The sequence below is a fragment of the Mustelus asterias genome, chromosome 13 (assembly GCF_964213995.1).
Source record: "Mustelus asterias chromosome 13, sMusAst1.hap1.1, whole genome shotgun sequence".
In the NCBI taxonomy this organism is placed as follows: Eukaryota; Metazoa; Chordata; class Chondrichthyes; order Carcharhiniformes; family Triakidae; genus Mustelus; species Mustelus asterias.
The window spans coordinates 57,034,765-57,047,800 of record NC_135813.1 but is presented as its reverse complement, the minus strand read 5'-3'; the positions used below and the strand labels follow the sequence as shown (position 1 = coordinate 57,047,800).

At 50.2% G+C, this 13,036-nt stretch overlaps 1 protein-coding gene across 4 annotated transcripts in view; it reads left to right on the top strand.

The window, feature by feature from the left end:
• The first annotated feature begins 6 nt into the window (after positions 1–6).
• The window catches only part of LOC144502648 (uncharacterized), a 217,417-nt gene continuing 204,387 nt past the window's right edge, over positions 7–13,036 (top strand). For all 4 annotated transcript variants that reach the window (XR_013499372.1, XM_078226818.1, XM_078226817.1 and 1 more), the window contains exons 1-2: positions 7–295; positions 3,195–3,248. The gene's annotated coding sequence lies outside the window, so the exon portion shown is untranslated. The remainder of the gene's footprint in view (positions 296–3,194; positions 3,249–13,036) is intronic.

Here is a 13,036-nt window from a genome sequence, read left to right as displayed (position 1 = left end):
AAGAGAGTGGGAGAGATAGGGAAAGAGGAAATAGAAGGAAGGGAAAGAGAATGGAGAGGGATTAGAGAGGGATTGTGAAAGCAGGAATAGAGAGAGAAAATAGGGGAAGAAAGAGTGAGTGAGGAACAAGGACAGGAAAAGTGAAACTGGAAAAATGAGAGCAACAGAGAGAGAGAAAATCAGAGCAAATAGATAGAAACTTCCAGAAACAGGGAGTGAGAAATAGAGAGAGATTGGGAGAGAAAGAGGCCGTGACCCTCCCCGGCAGCGGTGAAGCCACAGAGCAGGAGCCCAGGTAAAGGCAGCCGGACCGAGGAGAGCCTCCCTGTCCCCCATCTCTACCTCCCAATCCTGTGTCCTCCCTCTCCTCTCCCATCTGTGCCCCTCCATGCCCCCTCCCATCTGTGCCCCTCCATGCCCCCTCCCCTCTGTGCCCCTCCATGCCCCCTCCCCTCTGTGCCCCTCCATGCCCCCTCCCCTCTGTGCCCCTCCATGCCCCCTCCCCTCTGTGCCCCTCCATGCCCCCTCCCCTCTGTGCCCCTCCATGCCCCCTCCCCTCTGTGCCCCTCCATGCCCCCTCCCCTCTGTGCCCCTCCATGCCCCCTCCCCTCTGTGCCCCTCCATGCCCCCTCCCCTCTGTGCCCCTCCATGCCACCTCCCCTCTGTGCCCCTCCATGCCCCCTCCCCTCTGTGCCCCTCCATGCCCCCTCCCCTCCATGCCCCCTCCCCTCTGTGCCCCTCCATGCCCCCTCCCCTCTGTGCCCCTCCATGCCCCCTCCCCTCTGTGCCCCTCCATGCCCCCTCCCCTCTGTGCCCCTCCATGCCCCCTCCCCTCTGTGCCCCTCCATGCCCCCTCCCCTCTGCCCCTCCATGCCCCCTCCCCTCTGCCCCTCCATGCCCCCTCCCCTCTGCCCCTCCATGCCCCCTCCCCTCTGCCCCTCCATGCCCCCTCCCCTCTGCCCCTCCATGCCCCCTCCCCTCTGCCCCTCCATGCCCCCTCCCCTCTGCCCCTCCATGCCCCCTCCCCTCTGCCCCTCCATGCCCCCTCCCCTCTGCCCCTCCATGCCCCCTCCCCTCTGCCCCTCCATGCCCCCTCCCCTCTGCCCCTCCATGCCCCCTCCCCTCTGCCCCTCCATGCCCCCTCCCCTCTGCCCCCTCCCCTCTGCCCCTCCATGCCCCCTCCCCTCTGCCCCTCCATGCCCCCTCCCCTCTGCCCCTCCATGCCCTCTGCCCCTCCATGCCCCCTCCCCTCTGCCCCTCCATGCCCCCTCCCCTCTGCCCCTCCATGCCCCCTCCCTCTGCCCCTCCATGCCCCCTCCCCTCTGCCCCTCCATGCCCCCTCCCCACTGCCCCTCCATGCCCCCTCCCCTCTGCCCCTCCATGCCCCCTCCCCTCTGCCCCTCCATGCCCCCTCCCCTCTGCCCCTCCATGCCCCCTCCCCTCTGCCCCTCCATGCCCCCTCCCCTCTGCCCCTCCATGCCCCCTCCCCTCTGCCCCTCCATGCCCCCTCCCCTCTGCCCCTCCACACCCCTCCCCTCTGCCCTTCCACGCCCCTCCCCTCTGTGCCCCTCCACACCCCTCCCCTCTGCCCTTCCACGCCCCTCCCCTCTGTGCCCTTCCACGCCCCTCCCCTCTGTGCCCTTCCACGCACCTCCCCTCTGTGCCCGTCCACGCCCCTCCCCTCTGTGCCCGTCCACGCCCCTCCCCTCTGTGCCCGTCCACGCCCCTCCCCTCTGTGCCCGTCCACGCCCCTCCCCTCTGTGCCCGTCCACGCCCCTCCCCTCTGTGCCCGTCCACGCCCCTCCCCTCTGTGCCCGTCCACGCCCCTCCCCTCTGTGCCCGTCCACGCCCCTCCCCTCTGTGCCCGTCCACGCCCCTCCCCTCTGTGCCCGTCCACGCCCCTCCCCTCTGTGCCCGTCCACGCCCCTCCCCTCTGTGCCCGTCCACGCCCCTCCCCTCTGTGCCCGTCCACGCCCCTCCCCTCTGTGCCCGTCCACGCCCCTCCCCTCTGTGCCCGTCCACGCCCCTCCCCTCTGTGCCCGTCCACGCCCCTCCCCTCTGTGCCCGTCCACGCCCCTCCCCTCTGTGCCCTTCCACGCCCCTCCCCTCTGTGCCCGTCCGTGCCCCCATCTCCCTCTGGCCCCCTCCGTGCCCCCATCTCCCTCTGGCCCCCCCCCCTCTCTGTGCCCCCATCTCCCTCTGCCCCCCCGTGCCCCCATCTCCCTCTCACCACACCCCATCTTTGTCTCTTTTTCTATGCCTGCCGTGGGGGGAGAGAGAGAGACCGTGTCTGATGTAAAAATGTTGTTCCTGTGCTGAGAATGAATGGTTGATTTTTTTTAAATGAAGAAATAGTCTGTACTCAGTGGTTAAGGTGATGGGATTTTGAGCAGTGGCTTTGCAAGGTCACACCTGGTTGAATATTCAGATGTTGGTGTCCTGATTAAACCCATGCCACCTGCTCACCTCTGGAAGAAAGGGGTGTGGATCCCGTGCCCACCTCCTTTGGGGGGAAAGGGGGCTTGGATCCCCTGCCTCACTCCTTTGGGGGGAAAGGGGGTGTGGATCCCCTGCCCACCACCTTTGGGGGCGAAGGGCCATAGATTTTTTGAAAATACACACAGTAGAAGTTGGTGTAAAATGTACAGTTGATAGAGAATTCTGGAACCACCTTCAGAGAGTTCAGCCGAGAGGTTAATGTTTTGAATGTAAATCTGTTCTTCGGGAATGGATCCAATCCACTCTAATAGTTCTGATGAAAGGTGATAAATAGTAAACCAACCCTGATCCACCCAAGTGCTTTCTCAATTCCTCTCTCGGGTTTGCAATGTTGTCCTTTTCCCCCTGTACATGTGTAAAAGAGCTGGCTGTCGATTTGCAGAATTTCCTGTTCCAATTTGCAGTTTGTGTGAGAGTGTTGAACCTTGCTGCAAATAGCTGAGCGATTCTGCGGTCTAGTACACAAAGCAAAATGGTAGGATTGCGATTGGGGAGTGGACGGTATTGGACAGAATGCTGGGGCTGTGGGGTGCATGTTGAATATTGTTTTGCATCCCCTGTCTTGGGGGTCATTGTGACCTCAGCACCTTGTGTGTGGTCAGTGCCATCCCCATGAACTGTTTACGTCACAGTTAGTGTATTACCTGCCTGATCCTTGTGCTGAATATTGTTTCCCCTTTCCTTTCACCTTTTAGGGCCTGTGTTTGCGTCTAACCCTGAGTGACAGCGGGACCCTTGAGCACCTTCAGGTTTGTAGTATCTGCACCCACCTGCTGATGTTTAAATATCTGATTTGGCTTCTGCTTGTTAAATCATGGGGCAATACCCCTGGAAAATACAGGGAGCACACAGCTCGTGCTTTGCTCCCGCAGCCGGTGAATTTGATCCGAACTTGAAGCCACCAGGAAACATTGGCCTCGGCCCTAGCCCTGGCACCACAGGAATTGCTAAGTGAAAACACAGACGCTAGCCCATTTAATTTGCCTTCTATCGCAGCAGACGCGCAGTACAGTAATGGATTTGTTGACTGATTGTAGCGATTAACCTGCCACCAATTAGTCCACAGCAGACAAGGACTTGAGAGAGGGTCATACCCAGTTGGAGAGCTTTGGGAGGAGTGAGTTTGAGTCACCAGTTCCAGCCAAGCAAGTTGCTCTCGCCACATTATCCGTGTCCCAAATTGCTCAGCCCAGTCTGTCCCAAAATGTTATTTTCTGGCTGCCGTCTGGTTTGAAAGGATTGATATGATCTGTTTCCACCATCTCGCTGAGCAGTGTCTGCCATGGATTTACCTCTCCATAAAATGGTGCTTCTGCAGTTTGGTTTTGAGCTTTGTCCTAACCCCCTACCCAAACATTCCAACCCATCGCCTCTTCAAACACAGGCTGTCTCCTCTGGCTCTGCTGTTCTTTTTTCTCTCTCAATTGCAGATTATGTTCCCTCTGTTCTGCACTGTGCTTATTTATGTGATGAAAAGAGAATCGTAGAACCCCTATGCAGTGCAGAAGTGACCATTCGGCCTATCGAATCTGCACCGACTCTCTGACAGAGCACCTTACCCAGGCCCTCTGCTCCGCCCAGTCCCCGTAACCCACACTTTTAGCATGGCCAATCCACCTAACCTGCACATCTTGGGACATTATGGGTCAATTTAGCATGGCCAATCCGCCTAACCTGCACATTTTTGGACTGTGGGAGGAAACCCACGCAGACAGGGGGGGGGGAATGTGCAAACTCCACCAAAGGTCAGAATTGAACCCGGGTCCCCGGAGGGGCCGAAATAATTGGAGAACCATTTTTATCCTGACAGGGCTGTGTCACAGCTTTCTTTGTTTCACATCTCTCCCTGCAAGTCCCCTCAGCAATGTGAATCATATCTCAGGAGGAGCGAGGGTATAGTCTAGGGCAGGGCTAGAATGGTCCTCACAGGTTGTCGCCTGCCCTGGGTCCATTGCCTGATTTTCCTTTTCAGAACCGAGGTCAGGAGCCCAGCCACCTTGTCGAGAGTCCAGGCTGGCCCGTGTTCTTGTCCAATCTGTTTTGGATTGTATGTCTGAGAGGGGCTTGTGGAGCTGGGGGGGATGGGGGTGGGGGAAGGGCAATATATTAGCACAGACAGAGGATTGGTTAAAGGACAGAAAGCAAAAATGAGGGAAAACATGGCGATTTTGTAATTAGTGGAGTGCTGCAAGGATCAGTGCTGGAGCCTCCACTTTCCACAATCTGTTGTTAACTTGGATTTAGACCGAGTGTAATGTAGCCAGGTTTGGTGAGTTGGGGATATAAGCTGTGAGGTGAATGCAAAGAGGCTGCAGAGGCAGTGAGCTGCAGGATGGACAGTAATGTGGGAAAGTGCGAGGCTATTCACTTTGGTAAGAGTAGAAAAACAGGATGATTTTTAAATGGTGTGAAACTTCTCAATGTTGATGCCCAAAGAGAGTTGGGTGAACCTGTATAAGCAGCACTCATGCAAGTAGATGCAGCAAGCAATTAAGGTAGATGGCATGTTGACCTTTATTGCAAGGGAGCTTGAGTATAACAACAAGGAAGTCTTGGCTACAGTTGTAAAGGGCTTTGGTAAGACCACACCTGGAGTACTTGAAAGTGGAGTCACAGGTGGACAGAGTGGTGAAGAAGGCATTCAGCATGCTTGGTTTCATCGGTCAGAACATTGAATGCAGGAATTGGGACGTCTTGTTGAAGTTGTACAAGACATTGGTAAGGCCACACTTGGAATGCTGTGTACAGTTCTGGTCACCCTATTATAGAAAGGATATTATTAAACTAGAAAGAGTGCAGAAAAGATTTACTGGGATGCTACCGGGACTTGATGGTATGAGTTATAAGGAGAGGCTGGATAGACTGGGACTTTTTTCTCTGGAGCGTAGAAGGCTGAGGGGTGACCTTATAGAGGTCTATAAAATAATGAGGGGCACAGATCAGCTAGATAGTCAATATCTTTCCCAAAAGTAGGGGAGTCTAAAACTAGAGGGCATAGGTTTAAGGTGAGAGGGGAGAGATACAAAAGTGTCCAGAGGGGCAATTTTTTCACACAGAGGGTCCTGAGTGTCTGGAACAAGCTGCCAGGGGTAATAGTAGAGGTGGGTACAATGTTGTCTTTTAAAAAGCATTTAGACAGTTACATGGGTACGATGGGTATAGAGGGATATGGGCCAAATGCAGGGAATTAGGATTAGTTTAGGGGTTTTAAAAAAAGGGCGGCATGGACAAGTTGGGCCGAAGGGCCTGTTTCCATGCTGAAAAAAAAGTACTGTGCACAGTGTCGGCCTCCGTATCCAAGGATGGATGTACTTGCATTGGAGGCCTTGTGTCACAGTGGACAATGTCCCTGCCCCTGAACTAGAAACTCTAGGTTCGAATCCTACTCCGGATTTGACCATGGAAGGTATGTTGATAATGTGACGAACAGGTTACTGTTTAGCAGAATGAGAGGTCGTCTCATTGAAACATTCACAATTCTGAAGGGGTTTGACAGAGTAGATGTGGAATCTAGAACATGGGGGAGGATAAGTCTCCAGATGAACATTCAATTATTTAGTTTTTTAAAAATTTATTATTGTCACATGTATTATCATACAGTGAAAAGTATTGTTTCTTGCGCGCTATACAGACAAAACATACCATTCATAGAGAAGGAAACAAGAGAGTGCAGAATGTAATGTTACAGTCATAGCTAAAGTGCAGAGAAAGATCAACTTAATGCAAGGTAGGTCCATTCAAAAGTCTGACAGCAGCAGGGAAGAAGCTGTTCTTGAGTCGGTTGGTACGTGACCTCAGACTTTTGTATCTTTTTCCTGAAGGAAGAAGGTGGAAGAGAGAATGTCCGGGGTTCGTGGGGTTCTTAATTATGCTGGCTACTTTTCCAAGGCAGTGGGAAGTGTAGATAGAATCAGTGGATGGGAGGTTGGTTTGCGTGATGGATGACAATCTCCTTTGTTTTGTTGACATTGAGGGAGAGATTATTGTTGCTGCACCAGTTCACCAGATTCTCTATCTCATTCCTGTACTCTGTCTTGCCATTGTTCGAGATCCGATCCACAACGGTGGTGTCATCAGCAAACTTGAAAATCGAATTGGAGGGGAATTTGGCCACACAGTCATAGGTGTTCAAGGAGTATAGTAAGGGGCTGAGAACACAGCCTTGTGGGGCACCGGTGTTGAGGATGATCGTGGAGGAGGTATTGTTGCCTATCCTTACTGATTGTGGTCTGTGAGTTAGGAAATTCAGGATCCAGTCACAGAGGGAGGGGCCCAGGCCACGGAGTTTGGAGATGAGTTTCGTGGGAATAATAGTGTTGAAGGCTGAGCTGTAGTCAATAAATAGGAGTCTGACATAGTTGTCCTTGTTATCTAGGCGTTCGAGGGTTGAGTGCAGGGCCAGGGAGATGGCGTCTGCTGAGGATCTGTTGTGGTGGTAGGCAAATTGTAGTGGACCCAGGTAGTATGAGAGGCTGGAATTGATTTGTGTCGTGACTAACCTTTCGAAGCACTTCATAATGATGGATATCAGAGCCACCAGCCGATAGTCATTAAGGCACGCTGCTTGGTTTTTCTTAGGTACTGGGATGATGGTCGTCTTCTTGAAGCAGATAGGGACCTCAGATTGTTGTAAAGAGAGATTGAAGATGTCTGTGAATACCCCGCGCCTGCTGATCCGCGCAGGATCTGAGTGCTTGTCCGGGTACCCCATCCGGGAGAGTCGCTTTAAGAAAGCTGCTCTGACATCTGCAATGGTGACCCCAGATACAGGTTCATCCAGGGCTTCCAGGGTGGAGGACATGCTCTCGCTGACCTCTTGCTCAAAACGGGCGTAGAATGCATTGAGCTCATCAGGGAGGGGTGCGTTGGAGCCGGCGATTTTACATGCTTTCATCTTGTAGCCTGTTATGCCTTGCAGACCTTGCCATAGTCGGCGGGGATTGGTGTGGCTAGGCTGCATCTTTGATGGATCTTCTTAGATTGTATCTGGCTTTCTTGTACTGAAAGGAGGAGAAATTTCTTCACTGAGTTATGAATCTTTGGAATTCTCTTCCCCAGAGAGCTGTGGAGTAATATATTTAAAGTTGAGATAGACAGAATTTTGATCTTTGACTGGAGTGTATCTGCCTATTAACTCAATTGTCTAAATCATCTTGAAGCCTCGTTTATCCTACTCCTCACTCATATTCCCACCTAGTTTTGTGGTGTCAAACTTGAAAATGTAATTTTTGGTTCCCTCACTTGTACCATTGAAATATATTGTGGGAGCCAGGCACTGAACCCTGTGGGAGCCTGCTAGTTACCACCGCCTGCCTCTCCAAAAAAATCCATTTATTCCTACTCTGTCTGCTAACCAATTCTCAATCCATTCCAATATATTTCCCCCAATCTTAGGTGCTTGAATTTTGCGCGCTAACCTCTTATATGGGACTTTATCAAAACCTTTCTGAAAATCCAAATACACCGCATCCACTGATTCCCTCTCATCTATTCTACAGAAAATCAGAAAAACTCCAGTAGGTTTGTCAAACATTATTTCCCTTTCATAAATCCATGTTGACTTAGTCTATTCCCGTTGATGCTTTTCTAAGTTATCATGTCCTTTATAACAGACTCTAGCATCTCTCCCTTCTCCAGATGTTAGATTAACCGGTCTGTAATTCCATTTTCTCCCTCCCTTTTTTAAATAGGGTTACACTTGCCACTTCCAATATGCCAGGGCTGACCCAGAACCTACTGAATTTTGGAAGAAGACCACTTTTACTGTCTGTTTTTGTATTTCTAGACAGCTTTCCAGCGGACTCTAATTTTTCCCTCCTTATCATTTAGTCTTTCTTTTGCTGTTCTTTATATTCTGTCCAATTGTCTGACCTGCCATCCATCTTTGCAGAACTATATCCTTTTTCTCTCAGTTTGATACTATCTTTAATTTCTTTAGTAAGCCCTGGATGGTGTGTCCTTCCCTTAGCCGTTGGGATACTTGCAGCTGGGGAGGCCACATGTGGCGGCACGGTAGCACAGTGGTTAGCACTGCTGCTTCACAGCTCCAGGGTCCCGGGTTCGATTCCCGGCTCGGTCACTGTCTGTGTGGAGTTTGCACATTCTCCTCGTGTCTGCGTGGGTTTCCTCCGGGTGCTCCGGTTTCCTCCCACAGTCCAAAGATGTGGGGGTTAGGTTGATTGGCCAGGTTAAAAATTGCCCCTTCGAGTCCTGGGATGCGTAGGTTAGAGGGATTAACGGGTAAATATGTGGGGGTAGGGCCTGGGTGGGATTGTGGTCGGTGCAGACTCGATGGGCCGAATGGCCTCCTTCTGCACTGTAGGGTTTCTATGTCTATGTCTATGTGGCCCACCTGGGTTCTGAGTGCGGTCCACGAGACCTCTTGTTGACCGTTGCCCATGTGCAGGGTTGCCGCATTCCACTGATTTTCTTCTGCGTAGCTTTTTTCCTACCGGTGTGACTGAAGTGATTCACAAGTAAAGCAAGGGCGAGTGAAGTGAGGTGCGTGCTGATTGCTCACAACATTGACTGTGAGAGCCGTGCGCTCCCTCTGTGTCCAAAAAATAAATTTTTATTTTGTTTTTACCACTTGAAGTTGATGAGGGTTCTATTAATATACATGAATGATTAAGCATTTTCTATAACTCATTATGAAATATACAATGTGTATTAAATGTATTTTATTCATGATTAGTGTTTAAAATTAAAGCACGTGATTGGGGGTCGTGTATTAAGATAGATAGAAAACTGGTTGGCAGACAGGAAACAAAGAGTAGGAATAAACAGGTCGTTTTGCAAATGGCAGACAGTGACTAGTGGGGTACCGCAGGAATCAGTGCCAGGACCCCAGCTATTCACCATATATATTAATGCTTTACACGAGGGAACTAATATCTCTAGATTTTCAGGTGACACAAAGCTGGATTAGAGGGTGAGCTGTGAGGGGGGTGCAAAGATGCTTCCAAATGATTGGACAAGCTGAGTGAGTGAGCAAATGCATGACAGATGCAGTATAATTTGGATAAATGTGAGGTTATCCACTTTGGTAGCAAAAGCAGGAAAGCAAATTATTATTTGAGTGGCTGCGAATTGAGAGAGGGGAACGTGCAGCCAGACCTGGGTATCCCCGTATACCAGTCGCTGAAGGTAAGCATACAGGTACAGCACGCGGTAAAGAAGGCAAATGGCCTTCATAGCGGGAGGATTCTGGTACAGGAACAGGGATATCTTGCTGCAATTATACAGGGCCTTAGTGCGACCACACCTGGAATATTAAGACCATAAGACCATAAGACATAGGAGCGGAAGTAAGGCCATTCGGCCCATCGAGTCCACTCCACCATTCAATCATGGTTGATTTCAACTCCATTTACCCGCTCTCTCCCCATAGCCCTTAATTCCTCGAGAAATCAAGAATTTATCAATTTCTGTCTTGAAGACGCTCAACGTCTCGGCCTCCACAGCCCTCTGTGGCAATGAATTCCACAGACCCACCACTCTCTGGCTGAAGAAATTTCTCCTCATCTCTGTTCTAAAGTGACTCCCTTTTATTCTAAGGCTGTGCCCCCGCGTCCTAGTCTCCCCTGTTAATGGAAACAACTTCCCTACGTCCATCCTATCTAAGCCGTTCATTATCTTGTAAGTTTCTATCAGATCTCCCCTCAACCTCCTAAACTCCAATGAATATAATCCCACGATCCTCAGACGTTCATCGTATGTCAGGCCTACCATTCCTGGGATCATCCGTGTGAATCTCCGCTGGACCCGCTCCAGTGCCAGTATGTCCTTCCTGAGGTGTGGGGCCCAAAATTGCTCACAGTACTCCAAATGGGGCCTAACCAGTGCTTTATAAAGCCTCAGAAGTACATCCCTGCTTTTGTATTCCAAGCCTCTTGAGATAAATGACAACATTACATTTGCTTTCTTAATTACGGACTCAACCTGCAAGTTTACCTTTAGAGAATCCTGGACTAGGACTCCCAAGTCCCTTTGCACTTTAGCATTATGAATTTTGTCACCGTTTAGAAAATAGTCCATGCCTCTATTCTTTTTTCCAAAGTGTACGACCTCGCACTTGCCCACGTTGAATTTCATCAGCCACTTCTTGGACCACTCTCCTAAAATGCAGTTTTGGTCTCCTTACCTTAGGAAGAATGGAGGGAGTGCAGCAAAGGTTTACCAGACTTGATTCCTGAGATGGCAGAACTAATGTGAGGTGAGATTGAGTCAGGATTGTCTTCGCTGGAGTTTAGAAGAAGGGGGATCTCATAGAAACCTATGAAATTCTAACAGGATTAGACAGGGTAGATGCAAGAAGGATGTTCCCGATGGTGGGGAGTCCAAAACCAGGGATCACAGTCCAAGGATACGGGGTAAACCTTCTAGGACTGAGATGAGGAGAAATTTCTTCACCCAGAGAATGGTAAGCTTGTGGCATTCTGTACCACAGAAAGCAGTTGAGACCAATCATTGTATTTTTTCAAGAGGCAGTTAGATATAGGGGCAATGGGGATCAAAAGATATGGGGGAAAGTGGGATCAGACTAGTGAGTTAGATGATCAGCCCTGATCATAATGAATGGCAGAACAGGCTCGAAGGGCTGAATAGCTGCCTCCTGCTCCTATTTTCTATGTTCCCTCTTGTATACTGTGGCCGACAGTGTGGTTACTGTCAGGGAACCTATAAACCATTCCCATAAGCAACTTCTTACCGTTACTATTTATCGGGTGGGATTTTACGACTTTGCTCGACTCGAGACCAGAAAATCCCGTCCGAGGTCAAAGGACATTCCTGTTATCTGATTGATGAGGGTGGGCAGTGGATGTTGTCTACATGGACTTCAGTAAGGCCTTTGACAAGGTCCCTCATGGCAGACTGGTGTACAAGGTGAAGTCATATGGGATCAGAGGCGAGCTGGCAAGGTGGATACAGAACTGGCTTGGTCATAGAAGACAGAGGGTAGCAGTGGAAGGGTGCGTTTCTGAATGGAGGGCCGTGACAAGTGGCGTTCCTCAGGGATCAGTGCTGGGACCTTTGCTGTTCGTAATATATATAAATGATTTGGAGGAAAATGTAATTGGTTTGATTAGTAAGTTTGCAGACGACACAAAGATTGGTGGATTTGCAGACAGTGATGAGGACCATCAGAGGATACAGCAGGATATAGATCGGTTGGAAGCTTGGGTGGAGAGATGGCAGATGGAGTTTAATCTGGACGAATGTGAGGTAATGTATATATCCTGGAGGAAATATACAGTAAATGGCAGAACCCTTAAGAGCATTGATAGGCAGAGGGATCTGGGTGTACAGGTACACAGGTCACTGAAAGTGGCAATGCAGCTGGAGAAGGTAGGCAAGAAGGCATACGACATGCTTGCCTTCATCGGCCAGGGCATTGAGTTTAAAAATTGGCAAGTCATGTTGCAGCTTTATAGAACCTTAGTTAGGCCGCACTTGGAATATAGTGTTCAATTCTGGTCGCCACATTACCAGAAGGATGTGGAGGCTTTGGAGAGGGTACAGAAAAGATTTACCAGGATGTTGCCTGGTATGGAGGGCATTAGCTATGAAGAGAGGTTGGAGAAACTTGGTTTGTTCTCGACGGAGCGACGGAGATTGCGGGGCGACCTGATAGAAGTCTACAAGACTGAAGGGCGTGGACAGAGTGGATAATCAGAAGATTTTTCCCAGGGTGGAAGAGTCAATTACTCGGGGGCATAGGTTTAAGGGGCAAGGGTTAAAGGAGATGTACGAGGCAAGCTTTTTACACAGAGGGTGGTGGGTGCCTGGAACTTGCTGCCGGGGGAGGTAGTGGAAGCAGATATAATAGTGACTTTTAAGGGGCGTCTGGACAAATACATTAATAGGATGGGAATAGAGGGATACGGTCCCTGGAAGGGTCAGTGGTTTTAGTTCAGTCGGGCAGCATGGTCGGTGCAGGCTTGGAGGGGCCGAAGGGCCTGTTCCTGTGCTGTAATTCTGTTTGTTCTTTGTCCCTTGCCTGCTCCGATTCTGTGGTGGGAGGGGCTGTAGAATTCCAGCGATCATCTCCACCCAAACTCACTCTGCAACTTGATGTCCAGAATTAAGGTCATCTCTCTTTGTTGTACTAATGATATCATCCTTAATTAACAGAGCTGCCCCTCCACCACCTTCCAGCTTCCTGTCCTTCCGAAATGTCATGTACCCATAAATGTTCAGGTACCAGTCTTTGTCAGCCTGCAGCCATGTCTCTAACGGCTATTATTTATTTCTATTTGGGCTGTCAATTCATCTGTTTTGTTATGAATGCTATGTGCTCTCAGATACAGAGCCTTTAGTTCTGACTTTTGACTATTTCTGTAACTTCTAGCTCTAACTGCTGGTGCACTCTTAGTTTTGTACACTATCTTTAACTCTAGTTAGCCAGGGATGGTGTGTCCTTCCCTTAGCAGTGCTGGGCAACTTGTGGCCCACACTGGTGTGGAAAATTCTTCTGAATACACTTAAGAATCTCTTGGCCTTTCTGTCCTTTTACATCTTTACTATCCCAATCTCT